Below are 10018 nucleotides of genomic sequence, written 5' to 3'. Positions count from 1 at the left end.
GAGGGCCCAACCGTCACCCCGTCGCCCCAACCGACGGCTTCTCCCTGCTCCCAGCGGCCTCCTCACGGCCAGGCCCTGGGGTGGGGTGGCTCTCGGGCAAGAACCACGTCCCCAGCGGGGTAGCAGGCGACTTCTGTACGCCTCCTGGGTCCTACCCTCTCCCGTCCTGCGCCCTCCAACTTCAACACCTGCTCTGACCTCCCCCAGGCTCCCCGCTGGTGCTCCCTGAGGCACCTCACTGCATTCTCCTAATTATCTCCTGGACACACCTGTGTTCCCTCTTCCTGCCTGCCCCTGGCACCAAGGTGTCCCCATGCCCCAACCCCTGGGGGTGCCACTCGGTCCCTCTTCACAGGTCACCAGTGACGGCTCCCAGACGCGCCCAGGCACTCAGCTCTGCCTGCGGGGAACCTGACCCACCTCTCCCGAGACCCTCACAACCTGGACAGACTGGCCCCGATTTCCCTCCCGGCCCTTTGCCCGAGCAGCTCGGCACCTGGAGGGACCGTCATCCAGCCCTGCCCATACCCGCCAGTCCCTGCATGGCGCTGGGTACTCTTTGTCCCAGCAGTGACAGCGCGATCGGGACTCAGCTGCCCCCGCCCGCGGTCCGGTCCCTGCTGTCTTGAGGTGCACGTGGTTGAAGCAGCCCCATAACCATTTAACCGAATGCAAGAGCTTGTTAATTTCAGGCAACTCTAACGGTTACCAAATTCTCCCTCCTGCCCCACCGCCCCCAAACAGGCCTCCACTGACCTTCCCACCCACCCCCATGGAGTCTGGAAGCTGATCCCCCCCCTCTCCCACCCCCGGGCCTCACCCAGAGCCTGAGCTGTCCGCAGCCGACACCGTGGGCGCCCCTGCTCGCCTCCTTCTCTGAGTCTCGTCCTCCGGCTCGTCGGGTGTGAGGCCCGCAGCCTCCAAGTGCAAATGAGCAGAGCTTCTGTGCTCGGCACCCCGGGGCCGTCCCCGTGCCAGGGGAGCACCCCGCCTGTGCCTGACGCGCACTCCCAGTACCGAGGGCAGCCGCGGGCTCGCATCACCAGGTGGTCTGGGTCAGGGTCCGCAGCCACGTTCAAAGCGCAGCCGTGTGGGCTGTTCTGAAAGCTTCTGGAGGTCCTGGCTGGTGGCTTCCATGCAGGACACCCTCGCTAGAGAATGCTGGACAGTTGGGAGAGGGGATTGCAGCCTGGCGAGGCAGACTGCACAGAGTGGGGCAGGAGTGGGAAGTGCCTTCTAGAAAGCTCTAGAGCGTGCAGTGCCCTCCTCGTGCTGGGCAGTGGGCCTCAGACCTCCCCCTCTGGGCGCTGACTGCAGAGGCCCTGCGTTTGGCAAGGGTGGCCGGCTGGCACCCTGTCCCAGCGGAGGCCTCTCCACGCCCCTGGGCCTCTCGGCTTCCCCGCGAGCTGCGGACTCTGTGCCCCCAGGCCGGAGGGAGGCTCGAGGAGGCTGAGCGCCGTGCCGGGGACGCTAGGGCCAGGTGCTGCCCGCCAGCCTGTGTGCAGCCATCCCGAGCCAGGACGCGGTGCCCGAGCCGGCACCACCAGAGTCCCCGCCGGCCACAGGCAGACCTCTCACTGTGCACCGCACGGATATTCTGTTTCTACAGATTGAAGGTCGGTGGCAAGCCTGCATCGAGCAAGTCTATCGGCGCCATTTTTCCAACAGCATTTACTCACTTGGTGTCTGTGTCACACTTCGGTAACATGCAACATTTAAGCTTTTTCATTACTGTTGCATGTGTTATGATGATCTGTGAATCAAAACACTGAAGGCTCAGTTGATGGTTAGTGAATTCTAGAATAACTGTTTTTAAAGAAGGTGTGCACACTGTTTTTTAAACATAATGCTACTGCACACTAAATAGCTACAGCTCAGTGTAGACATTACTTTCACATGCGCCGGGAATCCAAAAACTTGCCGCGACTTGCTTGACTGCGATGTTCTCCTTATTGTGATGGTCTGCACACAAAGCTGGAGGAAGGACGCCCAGGCCCCCTTCCCTCCAAGGTTGGCGCTCTGGTTCTCAGGCCCAAGGGCTTGCACAACTGGCCGCCAGCCTGCAGGAGCCCCCAAAACCGTGGGAGCAGACCCCCCCAGTAACGCACTTAATGATGCATCCGTGTATACTGTTGGTTCTGCTTCGCTGGGGAACCCTGATGGATACAGGAGATGATGAAGGTTAAGTGGGGCCATAGGTGAGACGTAATCTGACAGGACAGTGCCTTGTAAGAAGGGACAAGATCTCCTCACTCGCGTGCACACCCAGGAAAGGCCATGTGCAGACACAGCAAGGAGGCGGCTGTCCGCAAGCCAGGAAGAGAGCTCTCACCAGGACCCAAGCGCACTCCAAACCACCTTCAACTCCCAGCCCCTGACCGCGAGGAAACACCTCTCTGTTGTTCAAGCCCCAGCCTGTAGTCTGTTGTCGTGGCGACCTGAGCTGCCTCAGACCGATTTGGTACCAAGAAGCCAAGTACTGCTGTAACCAACACCAACAAAGTGGGAGCAGCCTCAGGTCTGGGTGATGGTCGAGGCCGGAGGAGTTTTGAGGTGCATGTTAGAAATATGGACATTAGAGGCGATTTTGGTGAAGACTCAGAAAGAAAAGAAGAGAGCTGGTGAGAAAGCTTCTGTCTTCCCGGAGAGTACAGAAATAATCAGGGCAGAATGGTGGCAGAAATACAGAATAAGACAACATGTTAAAATACAGCTGAAGAAAAGGAACTGCAGCTTTGCAAACCGCCATTGGCGTGGCCTCCTTTGGGGAAGGTGGGGAGCTTCCTGGGGGCTTGCCCCACGAAGATTGCATCCCATGAATGACAAAGGGACATAACAGTAAGCAAACCTCAGAGGAGCACTTACGAGAAACCAGGGGCTTGATGCACACGGATACGCCTTTCCAGGAGTGAAGCACGTGCCGTGCCGTGCTGTGCACTGCATGTGGGGTGCGTGGCAGAGGGTGCTGGTTGGAAGGGTCTCGAGCTCCCGCCTCGCCCCCCCCGTTTTACGGACAAGGAGCTCGAGCCCCATCTTCGCATCCAAGACTGCAAAGCAAACTCGTGGCGGAGGTCCAGCCCTCCTGCTGCGCCCAACTCCCCCTCCCCGCTCTGCTCCCACTTGGCACCAACGTGGCTCAGAGCCCTTTACACCCCAGGAAGTGATCCCATTGAATCAAAATTGAGGTTGCGTGGGACCACGTTCCCAAGCGTATAACCAGCACCCAACAGCATGCCAGCGCCGGGGCTCAGCGGCTCCCGTCCGGAGTGGCCTGTCTGGGAGGCCTGGGCTGCCCTCAGCAATCTCGGCCTAGTGGGCAGAGACAAGTTTAAACAAACATGTCTAATAAGCGTCTTAGCTGCTAATGCTTTCCTGGATCAGAGGCGTTTCACTGGCTACCTCTGCAAAAGGCATTTGCTGTTTTAGATTCTTGGTGAGCAGGGTCGAACCTGACACACCTTGCCCCTCTTTGTTACTCAGGGACTCTTTAAAGTAGTATATGATCTCCTAGGATTTATCACAAAATTCCATCAATTTTGAGTGGTAAAAACAGCTCTTAAGTAATAAATAATTTCTTTAAATTTATGCACTGTTAAAGTTATGTATTATAAAGTTCATTTAAACATGAACTTCAATAATAATTGTGAGTTACTCACTTAGCAAGTAATATATATTTTCTTTGCATTCAATTAGTAATGGAAGAAAAACCCATGATTCATCAATAAATTTAAGGTAAATTATTGGGTGTATTGAGGGACTGGATGTATATGAAAATATGGAATTACTTTCACGTATTATACCCTCAAACTATGATCCAAAATTTAGAATTTTCTTCTTTTCAAGCTTCAAAAAACCCAGAAGACCTGCTTCTCTATGGGTCATGTTTTGTTCCCAAACGACACAAGGGCCTGCGGATAGCCCTGGAAGCTCCTCTTTGCAAACAGCATGTTGATGGTGTGAGGACCTGTGCTAACAACAAATGAAAAGTGGAATCGGTGACTCGGTGACAAGGGTCCTTGCATTCTCCTTTTGTCCCGTTGGAACGGGAGGAAGTCCCCCTGCATCTTTAAACACCCTGACATGTCTGTTATACCGGGATTTTGGTATGTGGATGCCCCTCATGATCATCCTGAGGTTCATTTCCAGAACTGCTACAATTTTTTCAAATGCCCGTCAGCTGTTCTAATGCTTCCTAAATAACCGCTATCAATTTAAGTCAAATAATGTATGATTGTCATGGAAAAGCCGTAGAATTGAGTAAAAGAGAAGATGATCCTGTGGCCATGGTGGCCCCCTGCACGAACAACCCCCACACGCACCAGGTCCCCAAGAACTTCTGCCCTTGGAGGCTCTCAAACGGGCCTCTTTAAAAAGGAAACTATATTTTTAAATGGTTGTTTCTTGATTTTTAAGTGGAGAGTGAAACAGTCATTTTTCTTTCCTTTAGCACCTTGACCCCCGAGCATGGGTTCATCAGCCCGGTTCCTGCTCTCCTGGGGCTTTACACGCACGTCCTTTTTTACGTTTGATTAGAGCACAGCTCCGATGTTGACACGTGGGCCTCGTGAGAGTGGGGCGGGGGGGTGCTTGGGGGCCCACCCGCCTGCCCAACTCTCCATCCTCAGGCCTCCCCAGCAGAATTCCACGCTGCCCACACCTTCGGCCCTCCTTTCAGCTCGTCCCTTCCTCTGGGCTTGACACCGATTCACCACCTTCAGCTCTTCAGGGTCAAACCCTTTTGGCCTTCCCCACCTGGGGAGGAAGCGTCTCTGCACTGAGCTGCTCCTCTGCGCCCACTCTATCCAGCTCCTGGTGGACGTTTCTGTCCAGTGCTGTGATTTCTGTCACTGCTACTCCTCCCAAGTTCTCCAATCTCCTCATTTTTCAGCAAATGAGACATTGTGAAAAGTCTTACTTGTCTTAGCCAAATATCCCAATTAAAACGTTCCATTCCAAAAACATGACCCCGAGTTTGGCACCTTCGTGGTTGCATGAAATAGCTTCTTCTCCTCAAGAGCCACCAAGGAGCTGCTTCCTGCCACTTTGTCACTGTTAGGAGGTGACAAATGAGCCCAGGCTGTCCCTGTGTGAACTGAGCAAGCTTCTCACAGGGAAGGGACAGCCCACAGGGTTCTCCCCACGCTGGCCCCCGAGGAGGGCCCTCAGGCCACCCGCATCCGGCCTCTGAGAGCTGGCGCTGCCGGGAACCGCCCCGGGGGGCCAGGCACGTGCGTGACCCGGAGCCGGGAGACATTTCCCAGGAGAGCGCGGGCGGAGTGTGGTTCCTGGGCCGTCATGGGGGCTGCGTTGAGAAAGGAACAAGCAGCACCCCAGGGTTCCTCGTGGGTGCTGTCCTGGGGCAGGGAGTGGGCGCTGCCTCAGACCAGCCGAGACAATGTCCCAGCGCTTCTGACACACAGACGGGAAGGGCTGGAGCGGTGGGCAGTGGTCACCTGTGATGAGACAAAGACACAACGGGGGGCCCGGGCTGGGACCCTGGGGTCAAGGGCAGCAGTGGAAAGGGAACCCAAAGGTCTCGGGGGAGGAGAAATCAGGAGAGCGAGCTTCACAGAAGCTGAAGGAAGAGCGCCTTCCCCAGAGGCGCAGTCAGGGGCTTGTGCATGAGGCCGCGGTGCCCGGGACAGGGGGACCAGGCGGGGCTCAGCGGGGACAGGGCCTGCTCCCGGGTGACGGGTGACGGGCGTGAGGACCGGGGAAGGCGCCCCCCTCCCAGCGCCCCCCTCCCGCCTCCCCCCGGGCGCACGCTGGGGTGGGGGCCTCACTCATCTCCAGCGTCGTGAAGACCTGATCATCACACCCCGGAAATGGGCATGGAAATCACCATCTTGAAATTAAAGTCATATTTTAATTCTTTAGTGAATTTTCTCGAAGGGTTACAGCACATTTCATAAGACAGGTGTCTGCTTCCTTGCGTCACCTTGAGAAACTTATGAGAGTAGGTTGCTTCGCGCCCCCGAGGGGAGGCCCAGGAGAGGCTCGGGGACCTGCCTGGGAGGCTCCGCCATCCTTCCTGTCAACAGTTGGTCCAGGACGGAAACACTCGCGTCGGTGTTCTGTAAATTCGGTCTTTGATGAATGAGGTTAACCTTTAAAAGGTGCAGGGAGTTATATGCCCTGTACGTTTCCTTCTGTTTCCCGTTGACGGGCAAACAATTTCGAATGATGTCAGACAGGTATTTTTTTTCCTAACTTTTTATTTTGAACTAAATTTAGCCTCACAGAGCATTGCCCTGGGGTGAGGATCTCCCCCGGCCAGAGGGCGGCCCCAGGATCAGGAAACTCACTACCTGCTGAGGCCCACGGTTCCCACCCCCTCGGCCCCACGCCGTGCCCGCCTCCTCCAGTCTGAGATCGCCCTCGGACTCTCCTTTCCCCTCACCACCTGGCCCTTTGGAAGAGCAGTAATGACGTGTCTTGTGCAGTCTCCGCATCTGGGGTCTGTCTGGCGTTTCCTCACCGTCGGCCTGGGGAAGGGCCTCCTTTGTCTCCGTCCTGTGCGCAGGTCGAGGGGCTCACGGCCTCCACACAGTTCATCTCTGCAAGGCTGGCCTCCTCCCTCCTGAAGGCCGTTCCCTCCAGGTTTCTCCACGTGAGGTTACAGAGCTAGCACCCCATGCGGATGCGCAGGCGTGAGAGCTTAGGTTAAGCACCTCCACAGGTATGAGGAGAGACCCAGCCACCTCCACCCCCCGCGAGGAGAGGGCTTCATCAGAAAGCCACAAGGTAGTGAGCTCGGAGGGGGCGGTGGCCGGACAGCCCAAGGCCTCGGGTCCTGGTCGTGTGGGTTGTGGGGACGGCTGGTGTGCCAGGCGTGTGCACCGGATCGTTACTGAACACGGCACCTATAAACAAGTAAGTTAAAACATTGCTCAACTCCGCGTGTTGACAGGGTCCCAGGTCGGGACCGCAGGGGAAGTCTGTGCAGGAAGAATCACCCCGGAGGAAGGGAAGCCGCGGTGGAGAGGCTTCAGTTCTGCGTGGAGAGACGAGGAGCAGAGGCTCTGGGGGTGGAGCTGAAGGCCTTGGCCCCGCACAGCGCGGCCTTCGGGAGGAGAGGGAGACGGGATGCTCATCCCAGGCCTTGATCGCCTTCGCTCTAACTCATCAGCACGCCCCCTGCTCTCTCCACCACAGGAAGTTCCCAGGAATTCCGTGGGGACCCAGGTGGTGGGACGGGCTCTCCTGTCAGCAGAGCCGGGAGTCCTCAGCCAGGCAGCCTGCCGCCAGGGTCCCAGGCCCACCCCGGGCTTGGGAATCAACGTGCCATTCGGCGGATGGGCGAGGAAAGCCGTGTGCACAGTCTACCTCGACATGCGCCACCTTCACCACGGCCACCAGCTCCTCGAGCTCAGCCGCCACAGACGCTGCTCTGCCGCTGCAGTCTGCAAGGTGAGAGGAAGGAGGGAGGGAGGGGGGAGGGAGGAAGCAGTGAGGAAGCAGTGGGGAAGGAGGGAGGAAGGAGAGAGGAAGCAGGGAGGAAGGAGGGAGGAAGGAAGGAGGGAAGAAGGAGGGAGGAAGCAGGGAGGAAGCAGGGAGGAAGAAGGGACGGAGCAGGGAGGAAGCAGGGAGGAAGCAGGGAGGGAGGAGGGAGGAAGGGGGAGGGAGGAAGCAGTGAGGAAGCAGTGGGGAAGGAGGGAGGAAGGAGGGAGGAAGCAGAGAGGAAGGAGGTAGGAGGGAAGAAGGAGGGAGGAAGCAGGGAGGGAGGAGGGAGGAAGCAGGGAGGAAGCAGGGAGGAAGCAGTGGGGAAGGAGGGAGGGAGGGGGAGGGAGCAGGGAGGAAGCAGTGGGGAAGCAGGGAGGAAGCAGGGAGGGAGGGGGAGGGAGCAGGGAGGAAGCAGTGGGGAAGGAGGGAGGGAGCAGGGAGGAAGGAGGTAGGAGGGAAGAAGGAGGGAGGAAGCAGGGAGGGAGGAGGGAGGAAGCAGGGAGGAAGCAGGGAGGAAGCAGTGGGGAAGGAGGGAGGGAGGGGGAGGGAGCAGGGAGGAAGCAGTGGGGAAGCAGGGAGGAAGCAGGGAGGGAGGGGGAGGGAGCAGGGAGGAAGCAGTGGGGAAGGAGGGAGGGAGCAGGGAGGAAGGAGGTAGGAGGGAAGAAGGAGGGAGGAAGCAGGGAGGGAGGAGGGAGGAAGCAGGGAGGAAGCAGTGGGGAAGGAGGGAGGGAGGGGGAGGGAGCAGGGAGGAAGCAGTGGGGAAGCAGGGAGGAAGCAGGGAGGGAGGAGGGAGGAAGCAGGGTGCAGGCCGCATGGGCAGCAAGTAAAGCCACGGAGAGGACTGCTTTCCAATAAAACTCTACTTACACGGAAGGGCAGGTGGAGTCAGCCAGCCCTGCTCTAGACCATTTACTGCCCAGAGCAGCTCTGTTCCACCGGCAGGTTTGAAGGGAAAGGTCAGGTTTCCAAATGTGGAGTGTGTCCCCCTGCTGAACTGCACTGGGCAGCTCGATTCCGGAGGAAGGGCTCACAGAGTAAGGGAGCCGCCCGGGAGCCACGTGAGCTGGAAGTCCAGGCCCTTCACACCTCTGCACTCAGCTTCACGATAACCTACGCATGTGCTGTGTTATTTCCTTCTTTTTCAGACAAAATTGGGGCTTGAAAGACTTCAATTTGAACTTGCTCGTTAATAAGCGGAACTGGGGCTTCAGCCAAGACCAACCGGCTACCCCCTGAAGCAACAGCACGGCCAGCGTGCATTAGGTGTGCTGACCCGGGCTGATTCCTCACCCACCGACTCTGGGAGCTCATTCCCACTGCGTGGCTTTGCCCCTTCAGGCTGCATTATTTTGACATACAGTCAGCCAAGAAATTTAGATGAAATAATTCCCTTTTCATCGTCTGTGAATTTTCGACTTCACTTGGTACAACTAAAAATCTTACTTGAAATCCATAAGAATTTGGTTCAGTTCAGTCTGATTCACTGTGTGCAAGGCAGCCTCTTAGCTGGTGGGGGTGTGACGAACCAGCCCCCCTCTGACCACCTGCAGAGACTTGCAGTGCCACAGACTGAACGCTTGTGTCCCCCAAATCCATGCTGTGAAGGGGTAACCCCCATGCGGTGGTGTTGGGGTCATGAGGTCACGAGGGGGGACCCCCTTGATGGGATCAGTCCCCTGACAACAGGGACCCCGCACGGTTGTCTCTCCCCACCTGCCACGTGAGGACAGCCCCACCAGACACCAGACACAGGGTTAGGGGTGTAGCCAGAGGGCCCTGGTCGTGGACGTCCTGCCTCCAGAGCCCTGAGAGTCTGTGTCTGCTGTTACGAGGCCCCCAGCATGGGGTGTGTCACCGCTGTGGCCTGAAGGCACTGAGACACCATCTGCTCAGACGCTTCCATCTGTCCTGGTGCTGGAACGGCAGACGTAACCTCCACCTTTATTGTGAAGTGTGTGCTGATTTCCTTATCTAGCACTTTCTCGAATCCTCCAGGTCTTTGAGAAGGTGTCATGGAACAAACAGAGGATGGAAGATGAGTGCTCCCCTCGGCCACGGCAGCCTCACCCCCCAAAGCTGCAAGCTTCCAGGACGGCCTCTGTCTCCACCATGTTTTCGCTTCTGCCCTTTGTACCTTTCCCCCAACCTCGCCCGCATGTCTGGACAGCCCCTCCGCGGGTCACTGCCTGACCCCTTGGGAGGATGCAGAATTGGGGTGCGGGTGACCCTCACAAGAAGCCACTCCCTCTCACGACAAAGCCACAAAGGGAAGGTCCTCACAGCGACTGGTCCCAGCAGTGGCCTCGTCCTCGTGGCTGGGCTGCCTTCCATGTTGATGAGAACACCCTGGTGGGAGAGAATCGAGTGGCCCAGACTTGCCCCGAGGACAGGAGCGAGAGCTCTAGGATGAACCCTGCATCTCCAGGGACCCGTCCCAGGACCGTCATCCCAGAGAGAAGGCAGGTGATGGGTCCCCCACACAGTGGCGTGAAGATGCCCCGTGAACTGCTTAGCTCTGCCCCTGGTACCCAAGAAGTCCAAGAAATGCCGGCCGTTGCTTCCCCAGAAAACAGTG

At 57.6% G+C, this 10018-nt stretch overlaps 1 long non-coding RNA gene across 1 annotated transcript; it reads right to left on the bottom strand.

The window, feature by feature from the left end:
- Positions 1–1803: 1803 nt before the first annotated feature.
- LOC309635057 lies at positions 1804–9179 on the bottom strand. Its single transcript, XR_014248607.1, has 3 exons — positions 8311–9179; positions 6957–7403; positions 1804–6863 (listed from the first exon to the last, which is right to left on the bottom strand). It is a non-coding gene; the product is annotated as an uncharacterized lncRNA (long non-coding RNA).
- Between the last annotated feature and the right edge of the window lie 839 nt (positions 9180–10018).

The sequence above is a fragment of the Balaenoptera borealis genome (assembly GCF_965194805.1).
Source record: "Balaenoptera borealis genome assembly, chromosome: 9".
NCBI lineage: Eukaryota > Metazoa > Chordata > Mammalia > Artiodactyla > Balaenopteridae > Balaenoptera > Balaenoptera borealis.
Note: the sequence above shows the minus strand (reverse complement) of the source record. Positions and strands in the feature narration are given on the sequence as shown.